Here is a 15,829-nt window from a genome sequence, read left to right as displayed (position 1 = left end):
TGTCATTGTACCGTTGATACAATTTAGTGAATGTAATGACTAGTTTGCGATACAGAAAACCATGGTGTAATATATTTTAGTAATACAGAGATTGATGTCGTGAAAATCAAATACATATACTACGTTACTTGTTCAGACATCGAACTCCGACTTCTTTTGAAATGATCAGTACTGTGCGTATTGCTATGTGTTTGTTGACTAGAGGTATATTAAAGATTCATTGGTGGCCTTCGGCTGTTTTCTGCACTTTTGTCGAGTTGCTGTCTCTTTTGCGCATTCACCATTTCTATTCTCAATGTCATCATATATATAATATATAAATACTACTCATCTTCGGAATAAGTTGATACCAAAAGAAAGTGCACACGTATACATCATTAACAAATTCTTCGAGATTGTTTGCTTTAAACATGGGAACAGAAATACTGCAAATTAAAATGACAAATGATTTACGTTAGAGGATTTTTCATTTTCAATTTATAATGTCAAAAGGAAAAATAAAAAAATGCTCCATATTGGAGCATTTTTCAGTTTTCTATATTTGGTGTCAAATTGAAAAATGCTCCACGTTGGAGCATTTTTCATTTTCAATATGTAAAGTCAAATAAAAAAATGCTTAAAATATTTATTTTTTCTTAGACAAGCATATACAAATGTTTTATGTATTTAAACTGTTGAACAATTAAATCATTTTTAACACAAACTTATTATAATTTTTTTAGATATCATCATGAAATCAAAAGGTGTAATCTCAAATTTCAAATTTCATTCAGGAAAAGATTTTTATGAGTTGATGTCAAAAGATGTTTGTTACTTTTTTCCAAACAATGAACTTAAAAAATGCAGAGTTTGCAAAATGTATTTTTTATTTCAAAATAGCAAATGTTTGACGTCAATGCACACATAAGAATAAAGAACAGTGTACACCTAATTTGTTTAAGTTCATTTAGATTTTTTACAAAAATAATCAGTGATCTCGAATTCAGATATATTTGATTGAATGCGTTTACGACTAATTTTCTGAACTATGAACTTACCATTTTTTGTTTGTTGAAAGCGTCTTTTGATAAAAGTGTTACTTATTCTTTTTTATTATACTTCGTCACTTGTTTCGACTTTTTAAAGACTCTTATCGGGGCCTATTATAGCTGACTATGCAGTATGGGCTTTGCTCATTGTTGAAGGCCGTACGGTGACCTATAGTTGTTACTGTCTGTGTCATTTTGGTCTTTTGTGGATAGTTGTCTCATTGGCAAACATACCACATCTTCTTTTTTATATCTCCATGCAATAAAAAAAAAACATCATTTTATTTGTAATTGCTTTTGGATAGGACCGTTTTACGTGCATACCTTTTTTATTTGTTTTTCAGCCAAATTAAACCACATTTAATAGTGCCGTTATATTAGACAGATAGCATGTGCAGTTGATAATCTTGATCTTGATATATTGCTTTTTTTCTAACAGTCCATCGAATTTACCGGTTTATAAAAGTCGCCAAACTTTTTCTTCTGATGTTGTGAGAGATTATTTCACAAGTTGGAAAATTCTCCTGAAATTAATAATAGAAAGAGTCAATAATTGAGCATAAATGAAGTTTAATTTAATTAGTAATTTATGGACAATAGAAAATAGTGACCATACCAAACCAATGAACACCAACTGTCATATTCCTGACTTGGTACAGGCATTTTCCTTTTATAAAAAAAATGGTGGATTAAATTTGGTTTAAAGCTAGCTAAACCTCTCCCTTGTTTGACTGTCGTATTAAAATCCATTATATTGACAACGGTTTGTGAACAAAACAAACAGACATAACAGGTAAAATGTCAAAAATAGAGGCACAGTAGTCAACATTGTGTTATTATCTTAATCCCTATAAAACAAACAAATATATTAACAAACATTAACCATGGCACAATAATACAATGATGGGATGTATAAGTAGACAGCCACGTCATATGTAAGAAATAAATACAAAAAGGCATATAGACAAAAAGTTATATAGACATATATGTGTTCGAATGCATTTAAGACTAATGGTCTGAACTATGAACTTACCATTTTATGTTTGTTGAAAGCGTCTTTTGATAAAAGTGTTTACTTATTCTTTTTTATTATACTTTGTCACTTGTTTCGACTTTTTAAAGACAGTCCATGCAATAGAAAAAAAACATCATTTTATTTGTAATTGCTTTTGGAGAAGACCGTTTTACGTGCATACCTTTTTTATTTGTTTTTCAGCAAAATTAATCCACATTTGATAGTGCCGTTATATTAGACAGATTGCATGTGCAGTTGATAATCTTGATCTTGATATATTGCTTTTTTTCTAACAGTCCATCGAATTTACCGGTTTATAAAAGTCGCCAAACTTTTTCTTCTGATGTTGTGAGATTATTTCACAAGTTGGGAAATTCTCCTGAAATTGATAATAGAAAGAGTCAATAATTGAACATTAATGAAGTTTAATTTAATTAGTAATTTATGGACAATAGAAAATAGTGACCATACCAAACCAATACACACCAACTGTCATATTCCTGACTTGGTACAGGCATTTTCTTTTTATAGAAAAATGGTGGATTAAAATGGTTTTAAAGCTAGCTAAACCTCTCCCTTGTTTGACTGCCGTATTGAAATCCATTATATTGACAACGATTTGTGAACAAAGCAAACAGACATAACAGGTAAAAATGTCAAAAATAGAGACAAAGCAGTCAACATTGTGGTATTATCTTAATCCCTATAAAACAAACAAATATATTAACAAACATTAATCATGGCACAATAATAAAATGATGGGATGTATAAGTACAAAGCTACGTCATATGTAAGAAATAAACACAAAAAGGCATATAGACAAAAAGTTATATAGACATATATGTGTTCGAATGCATTTAAGACTAATTGTCTGAAAAATGACCCTACCATTGTTTTGTTCATTGAAATAATCTTGCTATAACCGTGCTTACTTTTTTTTTGTGCATACTTTTCCTCTAGTTTCAACTTTTTAAAGACTCTCCTTGCAAAAGAAAACGTCGTTTTATTTACAATTGTTTATGGGAAAGACTGTTTTACTTTCCAACTTTTGTTGTAATTTTTTTAGCAATAGTAAACTACATTCAATAGTGCTGTTATATAAGGTTGAATGAATGTACAGTTGAATATCTTGATATTGATGTATAGTTTATTCTAACAGTCATTCAAATAAACCTATTTGTAAAAGTCGCCAAATGTTTTGATCCTGATGTTGTTAGATCATTCCATAAGTTTGGAAATGCTCCTGAAATTAATAATAGGAAATAGTCAATGATTGCATATTAATGAAGATAGAAATCAAAGTACAATAGAAAATAGTGACCATATCAAACCAATAAACATCAACTGTCATAATCATGACTTAGTACATGCATTTTCTTTTATAAAAACTGTTGGATTAAACCTGGTTTTAAAGCTAGTTAAACCTCTCACTTGTATGATTGTCTTATAAAAATCTTAAGAAAACAAACAGACATAATAAGTAAAAATGTCAAAAATAGAGGCACAGCAGAGGACATTGTGTTATTATGTTAATCTTTATAAAACAAACAATAAAAGAAACAATAAAAGTCGCAAAAAGTTTTGATTCTTATGTATTAGGGTATTCCATAAGTTAGGAAATTCTACTGAAATCAATAATAGAAAAACAAGGCAATAATTGAATATCAATGCAGATAGTAATCATTATACAATGGAAAACAATGTACACTAACTTTGTTTAAGTTCATTTAAATTTTTTTACAAAACAATAATAAGTAACCTCGAATGCAGATATACACGTTCGCATGCGTTTACGACCAATTGTTTGAAATATGAAGTTTCCATTGTTATGTTTATTGAAAGCATCTTTTTTTTTTTATAAAAGTGCTTATTTATTTTGGTGTATACCTTGTTACTAGTTTCAACTGTTTAAGCTCTCCTCGAAAAGGAAAACAAAACATCACTTTATTAGCACTTGCTTTTGGATAAGACTGTTTTACGAACCTTATTTTTCAGCAAAAGTAGACGACATTCAATCGTGCCGTTATGTTAGGAAGAATAAATCTACAATTGATTATCTTGATTTCGATGTTTTGCTTTTTCTGACAGTCATTCGAATATACCTGTTTAAAAACTCGCCAAAAGTTTTGCTTCTGATGTTGTGAGATTATTCCACAAGTTTGAAAATTCTCCTGAATCTAATAATAAAAAGAGTCAATATTGAATATTAATGAAGTAAGTTAGTAATGAACAATTGAAATATCAAATTTTTTAAAGTTCATCTAGATTTGTTTACAAAAATAGTCAGCAACCTCGAATGCAGATATATGTGTTCGAATGCGTTTACGACTTCTTGTCTGAAAAATCAAATCATAATTGTTATGTTCATTGAAATAATCTTTTTATAAAAGTCCTTATCTAGTGTTTGGCAAACCTTATTACTAGTTTCGACTTATTAAAGACTCTCCTTGCAAAAGATAAACGTCATTTTATTAGCATTTGCTATAGGATAAGATTATTTTACGTGCCTACTTTTTAAGTATTTTTTTTTAAACTAAAGTAAAGCACATTATATAGTGCCGTTATATTACGTAGAATATATGTACCGTTGATTTTTATTCATATTTCGCCTTTAGGTCTCAAGAAATGAATTAGCTTAACTTTTCTATGAGGCGTAATGTAATATCTATGTTTAAGGATGTACACCTCTGAGAAGCCAACAATTTCTGGAATTAAACATTTTTTTCTAAACCTGCTTTTTGAGTTTATAAGACTGTAATAAAATCATTGGTGAAGAAAAAATCATATCGTGGTGCACTTCTTTTTCTGCTACAGCCCTTTGAAAATGCCCAATTGTGATGATTTTCCCATTTTTCATCGATTTTTACCTATTTTTGGGCTATAATCATGAAAAAAATCCCAGTTCCACAATTAAACTGTTTTTCATACTTTCTAAAAAGATGAAGTGGACCAATCTGACTAAATTTTACTTAATAAAACTATAGGTAGGTGTACCATGGTCAATTTTACATTTTTTTTATTTTCTTAGTTTTATGAACAAAAAGCATATTATTTCAACTTTTTTGTTATAAATGATTGAAAAAAATACATATCTAAGAAATTTCAACAGACCAAAATGACATGGGATGAACATGATTCTTGTAAACATGGTAAAATCATTTTTTGTATCCCTCACCCATTTTCTCAAAACATTGACTAAAAACATTTGTAAATATACAGACTTGATTTGTCGTAAAATTTGAAAACTGGATTACTCAAAAACCATTCATTGTAAATCTACAATTTTTTGACAGCGTTATGTTTAATTATAATCTTTTTAAAATTCATTGATATTTTACACTTGTATCACATATTTTGGAAATTATTCAAGAACGATATTTCAACGAGACTGAACGAGACTGAAGAGTCAGAAGAATACATCCTTAAACAAACAAACAAACCATAACCACCAGACCAGAGATGGTCGGTGACCTTGACCCTATTATATACGCACTTGTTCTAAACAGTGAACACAACACTTTACTTAAATTCTTTTTAGTTATTTTATTGTTTATTTAAATTTAGGAAGTTTGAAAGTTACTTAAAATATAATTATCTTGTCTTTGATGCAAGACAAGTGCTAATGTTAATAAGAAAAACAGATGTCTTGTCTACGATGTTTGACAAGTGTTGCTGGAAATGAATTAAACTTTTTTTTTGTCTACAATGTATGACAAGTTTATTCATTTAAGTTATTCCCTGTGCTGGACGGCACATTTGCTACGTTATTCTTTTACTCCTGTTTGTTGAACAGGTAGATATTTAAAAGTATTCCTTTTTACCTAAATGGCGTGTGTACTCCTAACATTTATTCACATTATGTTTTTTTACAATGGCTGAATTTGATTATGCAGATGTTATGCTTTGCAAGATGTTGTCCTCCTCCTCCTCCTTCTCCTCCTCCTCCTCCTCCTCCTCCTCCTCCTCCTCCTCCTCCTCCTCCTCCTCCTCCTCCTCCTCCTCCTCCTCATCATCATCATCATCATCATCATCATCATCATCATCATCACCATCACCATCACCATCATCATCATCATCATCATCATCATCATCATCATCATCATCATCATCATCATCATCATCATCATCATCATCATCATCATCATCATCATCATCATCATCATCATCATCATCATCATCATCATCATCATCATCATCATCATCATCATCATCATCATCATCATCATCATCATCATCATCATCATCATCATCATCATCATCATCTCATCATCATCATCATCATCATCATCATCATCATCATCATCATCATCATCATCATCATCATCATCATCATCATCATCATCATCATCATCATCATCATCATCATCATTCATCACCACCACCACCTTTGTTGTGTATGAAGATGGGAATTTTCTTCTAAAGCCCTTAACGTCCCTGTGAAAACGCAAAACTGCAAAACTCCGAAGAAGTGTACTATTTATATCAACTTCTTATTAGTATCGCATTGATATTATAATTAATGGCCGAGTTAAATCACTAACAGAATTTAAAATTATGCTAGACTTTTATTTACAAGTAATTCCAAACTGGGTAAAAACAGGAGAAAGTTTTACAAAATTCAAATATTAGAAAACAGATTATTTTTGGAAACCGATACGTTAAACATTGCAACAATAGTTTGTTCTTTCAAAACTGGGTAGCGAGTGGATTGATTTATATCAACGACTTACTTGATCTTGCGGGAAAGTGATCAGATGTTTTTGGTTTTTTTTTTATTTTAGAAAAATTAAACAATCAGTCTAATTGGATTGTAAAGTTTACAATCGTAAAATCTTCCATCCAAACGGAATTGAAGGAAACTCTCTAAAGAGTAAAATCAGTATCAATAAGGACAATTTGATATGTGGAAATAAACAAATACAATCAAAATATATCTATAATAAAATGTTATATAATAGTCTAGTAGATCAAAAATATTCACAGGCAATTGGTATAAATATTTGGACAAGCAATTTATAGTTAGATAGCAAACTAAATTTCATTCGTAAACGATTTTATATCTAAATCTTTAAGAGAGAATAAGATGAAAATGTTTAGATGGAAATTACTACATTATAGTATTCCAACAAAGTAATTACTATGTAAATGGAAAATTTCTGATAAAAATGAATGTATTTTTTTGTTAAACAGAAGAGGAAGATTACTTTTATTTCTTTATAACGTGTTATTTTTTTAAAAGACTTTAAGGATAAAGTAGAACATCTTGCACAAATAAATTTTGTAAAATAAAATATCAGTTAAACATATACATTGTAGAATTGGGTCACATATTTTTAATTTTAAAACTTCAGTACTGGGCTATAAAATACATGATCCTATGTATAATGATATAAATCTCTTCCTTACTGTCTTATTATATTCAATTCATAAAAGCACTCATATATCAAATTATAAACAAAAAGACATAGACGCTTATACAGTTTTCAGAAATGAATTTTTAAACACATACGAAATTAACATATATATTAATGCTAAAAACAGCAAATTTTTAAATGATGTAAAAAGATACATATGATCATGAATAGCTAGATACAATATTTTTTTTATGTATAGAATTTGTGTAGCAAAAGTTGACAATATATCCGAGCACGTGGTAATATACCAAAACAGCATGCTTTGTGAAAATGTACAGAATTTTGTCTCAAAATACTTTTATACACACTTTATCACTTAATCAAATCAATTTCCAACTACAACGTCGAAACTTACCACATGTAATTTTTAACCAAAGTTTAAGTTGTTCGTGTGTATCAATAAAACATATAAATTAATCCGGACAATTGATCAACAAGCTTCAACGGTTTTCATCAATAAGGTTAAAGGTCAACGATCATAAAGTTTTAATCTTTAGAAACAAAACCGGACAAAACTGTACACTTTCCGTAATTATGAAACAATATAGTTTGTAAAATGTATGTAATAACCATGAATTGTAAAACTAACAAACTATGATCTTATATATTAATTCACTGAATAAATTCCCTGGTTATCCAGTGACTAATTCACAGGGATACTCGGCCAACTGCTGTAGGTCGAGTAATTTGTTACAACAGCAAAGAAAAGTGCAATAAAGACATTATTTTATTAAAAAAAAAAAAAAAAAAAAAAAAAACATTGTAGAATTTGGATTCAACATATCAGATAAGGGTTCTTATGGTTTTAACTATTTTGTGACAGTTTTAGATTTTTGCATTTTCAAATTATACTATGTTTCTGAGCAGAAATTGAAATATATAGATGTGTATGAATTGTTTATAAAAAAATTAAGAAGGGTTATGAATGAAAGCAAAATAATTTCTCGAAGTGTATATTTCATAAATTTGAAGAAATTGATTTAATAGAATAATTTGCATATACTATAATAGTTTATGTAATATTGTTGATTATATTGTGAGTATGTTCCTGGCAACTCAGAGTTTTTTTTCAGAGGAATACTCCACTGGCGCTTGGACAGTAAAGTATAATTGTAACAAACTATCTTTAGAATAAGGAATGTATTTGTTGTGAAAAAAACATAATATTTATTACGAAGAAATTGCTGAATACAAAGTAAAGGAGGTAGCTTAAATGTCGTTCAGTATTACAAAAACCTACATAATATTAATCATATTTGACAATATAACATTCAGATATTTGAAAGAAAACATAAATACAACTAAAGTAGGAAAATTCTATCTGTTGCCTAAAATACATAAACTATTTGAAAATATACTAACAGAAATGGAGAGAAACAGCTAGACGAGAAAATTTAATTCCGAGCAGACCAATTGTATCCTTGTGTAAAACACCTCTACACAATAGTGGACACTATATCGATTATTTTACAGTTCCGTTTGTTAAACAAGAGGCTCTCAAGAGTCTAAATCGCTCACCTGTTATTGTTTTGCTGAAATCTTTCATCAATGATCATTTTTGCTTTTTAATGTATTTTAATATCTGGCTTTAAAATGCAATTCAAATGTGCATAGTATCAGTCATATTTTCTTCAAAAGCAAATAAATGCATTTTAGCCATACTGTCTCTGTTTCTAGACTTACAACAAGTAAATACAATACAAAATTTATCCTAGATTCATTTGCGAAGATTTGTTTAAAAACATAGACATGTGTAAAATTGTCCTTAAAGAGCAAATACATCCATAACGGGTCAATTGAAAATGTTGGTAACATAAAACCTTGACCTTACTTTGTTGAATTTTTTTGCTGTTTACAATTTATCTTAATCTTCAATAATATTCAAGATAATAACAAAAAACTGAACATTTTTCTTAAAAACCAATTAAGTAGCAACAACCCAACAATGGGTTCTTCGGTTTATCTGAAAATTTCAGGGCTGATACATTTAGACCTTTTAAACCAGTTTACCCTTTGTCAGATTTGCTCTAAATGCTTTAGTTTCTGAGATATAAGCCAAAACTGGCGGCGGCAGACGACGGACGACGACGGACGCCAAGTATTAGTCAAAGCTCACACGGTGCCCTTCGGACCTCGCTGAACTTAAAATAATATTCATATATATAAAAGATAAGTCAAGTTTTATTAATTCGATTGAAAATATAAAACCCAAACGTGACTGTTACCTATAAGTAGCATTCGATGCCAATTATATGTACACTTGTTTTACATTTGATGACATACTGGAAGCCACAAACTGACCAATATTGATCCAAGCAAGAATGAAATCAAAGTGCCAACAAAGGACAGTATACAACGCCTATTAAGGCTTATTTTAGAGAAAAAAAATGAAAATGAATTTATATTTAACAATAAACATTACCGTGAAACCTTGGGCGGACCTTACAATGTTTGTGTTTCTTCAAAACATTTTACAACGCTTTCAACACAGAAACCCTATGATAATCACTTCCAGATTTAGGGATGACGGCTGGATTATATATTCCGGGCCTATAGAGGAAATACACGAGCTAATAATAATAGATAATTCTCCGCTCACTGACCTACTGAATGACGAATGCACGTTTCAACCCCAGGAGCTGCATGCAAACTGCAAAATCACAAACGGTGTTGTACACTTTCTATTAGTCTGCTCAAAATATGATGCGCATCGAAAATAGATGTTTGATACGCTTAAAAATAATGACATAATAGATCTCTCATTGAAACACCTTCTATCCGGATACACACACACTTTTAGTCCCATACGGACACTAATATACTTATAAGAAAATAAGGAAAACTCTCCAATATTAGTTTCATTTAGTCTTAGTTTAGATATTATAAAATAAACAATAATGTATTTTGAACCAGTGTATATGAAGTAAATCTCAGATGGTCCCTCAAGTTAAACTATTTTATCAAGTTATACAATAAACAATTTTAAAGAAAAATACAAACTCACCCAAATCTGAAATCATTTCCTTTTTTAATACACATAGAATAATTATAAGTAAGTCAGAAGTGCAATGCACACTTCACATTTGTGTCAGTCCATTTAGCGAAATAAAATAGACCTTTTCTACCTGTGTTATACATCAGTAAATCAATCACCTTTCAAACACGAGTACTAATTGACAATGAAATGCACGCATTTAATTTTAACAAGTATCAACATTCAATTTGAACACTGTGATCTATTGAAGATTAGAACACTATATAATTTAACAGTATATAATAAGGGTAAAATACAACATCACTTTAAAATTCTCTACAATGGATAATTATCGTCATATTTTTTTAGAAATTAAAAAATTAAAACAACACAACACAACACGCTTTGTTTGTATACGTAACAATAGAAACATTTGCTACAGCCGTTTTTCATGAAAAGTGCGACTAACATTTGTCTTGCTTATTTAATGTTATATGTTAAAACACTAGTAGCACGATTTCAGTCTGAAACGGTCATTTTGGTCTGATCACATCTTGATTGACTGAATTTACCGCTAGAGAAAATCGTCCAGACTTTTAAGACCGTTTAAGACTCCGTAACGATCGATAATCTCATCAGGTAAATCAGTCCGTTAAGGCATGTCAAGATTATCAAGACTGAATCTCCTAGCGAGCTGTTAAGATCCGTTACGACAGTGTCAGACCGAAACAGACCATGGATACAAAATTACGTTAAGATGTTGTCAGACCGTGTCTAGTCGTGTTCCGATTTTATTAATTTGGACAGAAAACGGGTAAAACTTTCCCAGTGTTTATCAGGGGTTGCTCCCCTTTTAAGAATAAAATCTAAATTAAAAAGAAGACGGTTTATGTTAACTGAAAGTCTGCCATGTTTTAATTAAGTAAAGAAAATAATCAATTCTAATTCATACCTTTTCCTATTTAATTATTTAACATTTTCTATATTAAAAAAAAAACATAAATGGTTCAAAGTCATACTGCTGCGCAAACGGTGGTGAATTGAGTTTAAAATCAACAGATTGCCGAAATTATATTTAATAATTATTCATTGAATATAAACATCAAAAACTTTATATTTAATGGTTTACAAGTGATTGTAAATAAATATTTATGCAAATACAGACTGGTGCCGTTGGGGAAAATGTGTCAACTTGACGTTACAGATAATTTGTATACCCTTAAAAATTATGGATGTCGGGATTAATACTTGAAAACGTAATCTAAATATGTTTAATTTATTAAATTGTTGATGTTACTTTTCTTTAATATTGTAAATAATATGCATTATCATTTAACTTTTCATGTTTTCTATATAAATTTCATTTATTAAAGTTATTGTAAACTTAAGACAGGGAAAAACAGTACTATGTATGTTTTTTGTCGTTTTCTGTTTATTGTTCATTTTTGCCAGACTTGTGCGTTTGATTTCCATTTTTTTTTATTGTGTCTATAATCCAAAAGCCATTTATAACTTTCTTACATACCAGATTTAGAGGCGTTCATTAAAAAATAAAGGTTTAATATTATTGCAAAAGTCTGTGAATTATTGAAAATATGACGTTCCGAAAACACAAGTCGCTATATTAAATGCTTGTGAATCTCCGTTACATGTGGTGCGCTTTTATTCAAATACCTTTCTGTAACATAAAAAAATTGTAAAAACAGTTACTGGAATCCAGCTGAAAAAAGGAAAAACGAATAGTGACTATCTAACTTATTTTTAAAATATCGAATACACAAATAAATCTCTAACCATCAACGCTTGCAATTTGTTTTACTGACAGGTGTCTGCTGGCATTCGATTGGATATCAGTTGTATGTAGGTGTAACAATTCATCACACTTATCCAATCAGCTGGCTTGTGTGCGATCTCATAAGGTCCACATAGTTTAGTTTTTTATACATGTACTGGTAGCGATAAAAATTACTCGGGCAGAATATACATATACTATGAAACAAACAATATCCTGTCCAAATATTATTTACGTGACACCATATTATACCAAAAAACTATTTAAAAACTAAGACAGCATACATATAAAATATTATCATTCATAACAATTACTATTTAAAAGTTAAAAATATTTTACTATTAGTATCATGGTCCCAACAATTTAAAAAATATTATAAAAGGACGTTGTTGCAATGGTGTGACAGGGACTTTACGGTGCGTCTAAAAACAACCTTGGCCGCCGTGGTGCACTAAGCTCTCGAAACTGCACTAAGACCATGATGGAACACTATAGCGAACTTTCTATACTTATGAAATGTCCATGTGTGGAAAAGAGATCTTACCATACACTGTACGGACATGTAGACTTATTCACTAGCTGTGATATACAGCAAAAGATTTAGCAAGGATAGCAAGGATAGAAAAATTACGATTTTAATAATGCTAGAAATTAAAAGGAAAGTATACGGAATTCGCCAAAAAAAAAAACGTATTTTAGAATCACGAAATAATCGAAATCGAATTTAGATTAGATTTGTGATCGTTGGAATTTATTAAGACTGTTTAAAATATCGATCTCTTTATAACTATCTTGTTTAGATCGAAATTAATGAGGTTCATAATATCATATATATATAAGTATGTGGTACAGTTCACACCTATTAACGTATATATTAGTATTGAATTGGTCTATACTCATGCAAATAACCCTTTCAATTATAAATACTTTTAAACTGATTTTTAAGTAATTAAACGAAACACATACTACATGAGATGTGGGATATATTTCAATTTGACAGCAACTAAACGACAAAAAACATAGATGATTCAAGAGCGCATGTTTAGTCTTCAACAAGAAACAGGTGTCTATGCAAAAGGTCACGGTCTGAATCGTCATAAGTTTGTATAGAATTTGTAAATACAATAAATAAAAACAATTATATGAAAGAGTCTTAACAACTTAATATTCATTATTTACACAAGTTCGAATGATCTAAATAATTTACATTGTTTTTATCGTTAGAGACACGGTTGTAAAGCTCATTTTCTGTTCTCTTAATTTTTTTACGGTCTTCTCTTTTTTCATATATAACCCACAAAAGATGCTCAACCTTTCATTCTGACAGCGTGAAAGACCAGAACCAAGGTAACACACTAATATAAGTCAATGTACATGTTCCGGACCATATGAGTATTTGGACCATACCCGTATGGTCATGACCATATGGGTATACTCATATGGTCCGACCATACGCGTATTATATAAAGTTTCGACCGTACGCTAATTATATAAAGTTTCAAAAGTAAGCAAATTATTAGACTCTTTATCCTGTCGACTATTTTGTCAGTTTATAGTAAAACGATTTCTTGTGTATCAGAGTTCATTAAGATGTTTGTGGAAGTCATCTTCCCAGGTTGACGTTTTGCCATTCACTCGTAATAACATATCGAAAAATGAAAAAAAAAGTTTTTACTATAGTTTTGACTATTGATGAAATTTACTGTGTGAAACTGCTTATTTCATTTTGTTAATCTTGTTATATCTTATTTTTTTTATAGATCTATAACAAAATTACCTTTGGTAGTGTCTTTTTAATGACGCGACAACTAGAAGTAAACCTGTTAATTACCCCGACCATACGCGTACGGTCGGACCATACGCGTATGGTCGGACCATATGAGTATATACCCATATGGTCATGACCATACGCGTATGGTCCAAATACTCATATGGTCCGGAACATACACACAATGTTTTCACAAACCGGTAATGTCTTCGCCCAGGGATATGAACTTGACATTTAAAGTCCCTCAACAGCTTTACAATACCCGGCCGTGTCACTTCCGCGTATATTGTAGGGATAATATACACAATGAATTTCATACACCAGACCAAGGACGTATAACTAACATACGTCCATGACCAGATATACTAATACAGGGGAATTTTACCTTTTTGGAGGACTCCGAAAAGGTGGTGCATTGCATGTGCGCTAATTTTGAACAAAAGTCCAAATTTTAATTTGGGGTACGTCTGAACACCACTAATGACCTCCTTAGTGCACTCAGGACATACAATGTGCACTCAGGATCCTTTATATTCATCCTATTTGCACACGGGACGGGATGGGTGAATATATTCATTACACGCTGCTTATTTAAGAGTTTAATAGCTTTTTTTTTTATATAAGATGACCGATAGTGCTGTCTCAATTCAGAGATTGAACATTTAAAAACATGATTAAGTATGTATATAGTCAGAGACATATAATACAAGAGATTGGCAACTCGGCGAAATCCCGTGATTTCACTCGGCCAGATTTAAATCTCGCGAGATTTCTGTGGTTAATAGAGTCTTTATCAAAGTATTAAAGGTACTCGAAGAAATGGTGAAGTTGAAGCATGAATTAACTGTTTCAGTGTTAAATTTAACATAATTAAATGAATTTTAGTTCATACGTAATTATGTATTTCAATGTCTTTTTAATTTTGATTATTTGTATTATTGAAAAAGAGACATTATTTGATATTGTATTAAAAATACGATATTAAATAATTAAGACGTAATAAATTGTCTTGTATCAGAGTTAATTTTATTTGATTCTTTCATAATGGGTTTCTATTAAATATACACCTGTCTCGGAGACATGTGACATGTATATTCGGCTTGAATTATCCGATGGTCAGGTAAATCACAACCTGTTAACATGAGTTTTATTTGACACCTGGTACACACGAAGTAGTTACACCACAGGTGTACACACTCCTTCCGAAAATATTATTTACAAATTATAAAATTAAATAATGTGTAGAAAAAAACCCTTAATTTGCTTGATAAATATCGTTTATCACGATCGACTTTGTCTTATAAATATAATATATATATATAGATCATTAAAAAATGATTACTTTCTTGGTTCATTATTAATTTGGCTTGTATTAGGTTGATTTTTTATGATTGTCTGTAAATTGTTTTCTAATTGTGCTTTTCGAAATATTATGAGCTTGCTTTCAGTTGTTTTTATGCCCGATTGTCGGTAAATTTATGGTTTCTCCTTTTCACGGATTGTGTATTTAGTTAGGACTTACATTTAATGGTCATTTAATAGAAAATTGTAATATAAGTCTCACTTTTGACCTCGAATATAAAGGGATTAACCATATTGTAAGCGTAATGTACAGGTTTCCCTCTTTTTTTTACTTTTAGACTAGTTAAAATCTCCTTTTAATTTTGAAACAGACATGGACATGTGTGAATAGTTTAACAACATTTTGACTTGATTGTTAGTTAAAACCCTTTTTTTTTTTTACACAAACTGCACGAAAATGTGTCTTCCTTTGTTGTTAATCAGGCTGATTTTATTGATGCTTGCTCAACGTCCAGTGGCAAATATTTCATTTTTTT

General features: G+C 30.2%; 1 long non-coding RNA gene across 2 annotated transcripts in view; it reads right to left on the bottom strand.

Annotated features, from left to right (window-relative positions):
* LOC139528618 (uncharacterized) overlaps positions 1 to 10,582 on the bottom strand; it is a 56,657-nt gene extending 46,075 nt beyond the window's left edge. Inside the window, exons 1-4 of one of the 2 annotated variants that reach the window (XR_011665645.1) lie at positions 4,146 to 4,284; positions 3,217 to 3,286; positions 2,225 to 2,422; positions 1,353 to 1,552 (exon numbers count right to left, since the gene is read on the bottom strand). This is a non-coding gene — a long non-coding RNA (uncharacterized lncRNA). Of the gene's footprint in view, positions 1 to 1,352; positions 1,553 to 2,224; positions 2,423 to 3,216; positions 3,287 to 4,145; positions 4,285 to 10,461 lie in introns of those variants that run through there. The other variant, XR_011665647.1, reaches the window with a different exon arrangement.
* Positions 10,583 to 15,829: the final 5,247 nt, after the last annotated feature.

The sequence above is a fragment of the Mytilus edulis genome, chromosome 1, assembly GCF_963676685.1.
Source record: "Mytilus edulis chromosome 1, xbMytEdul2.2, whole genome shotgun sequence".
Taxonomy (NCBI): Eukaryota; Metazoa; Mollusca; class Bivalvia; order Mytilida; family Mytilidae; genus Mytilus; species Mytilus edulis.
The sequence above is the reverse complement of the archived record's forward strand: the minus strand, read 5'-3'. Positions and strand labels throughout refer to the sequence as shown.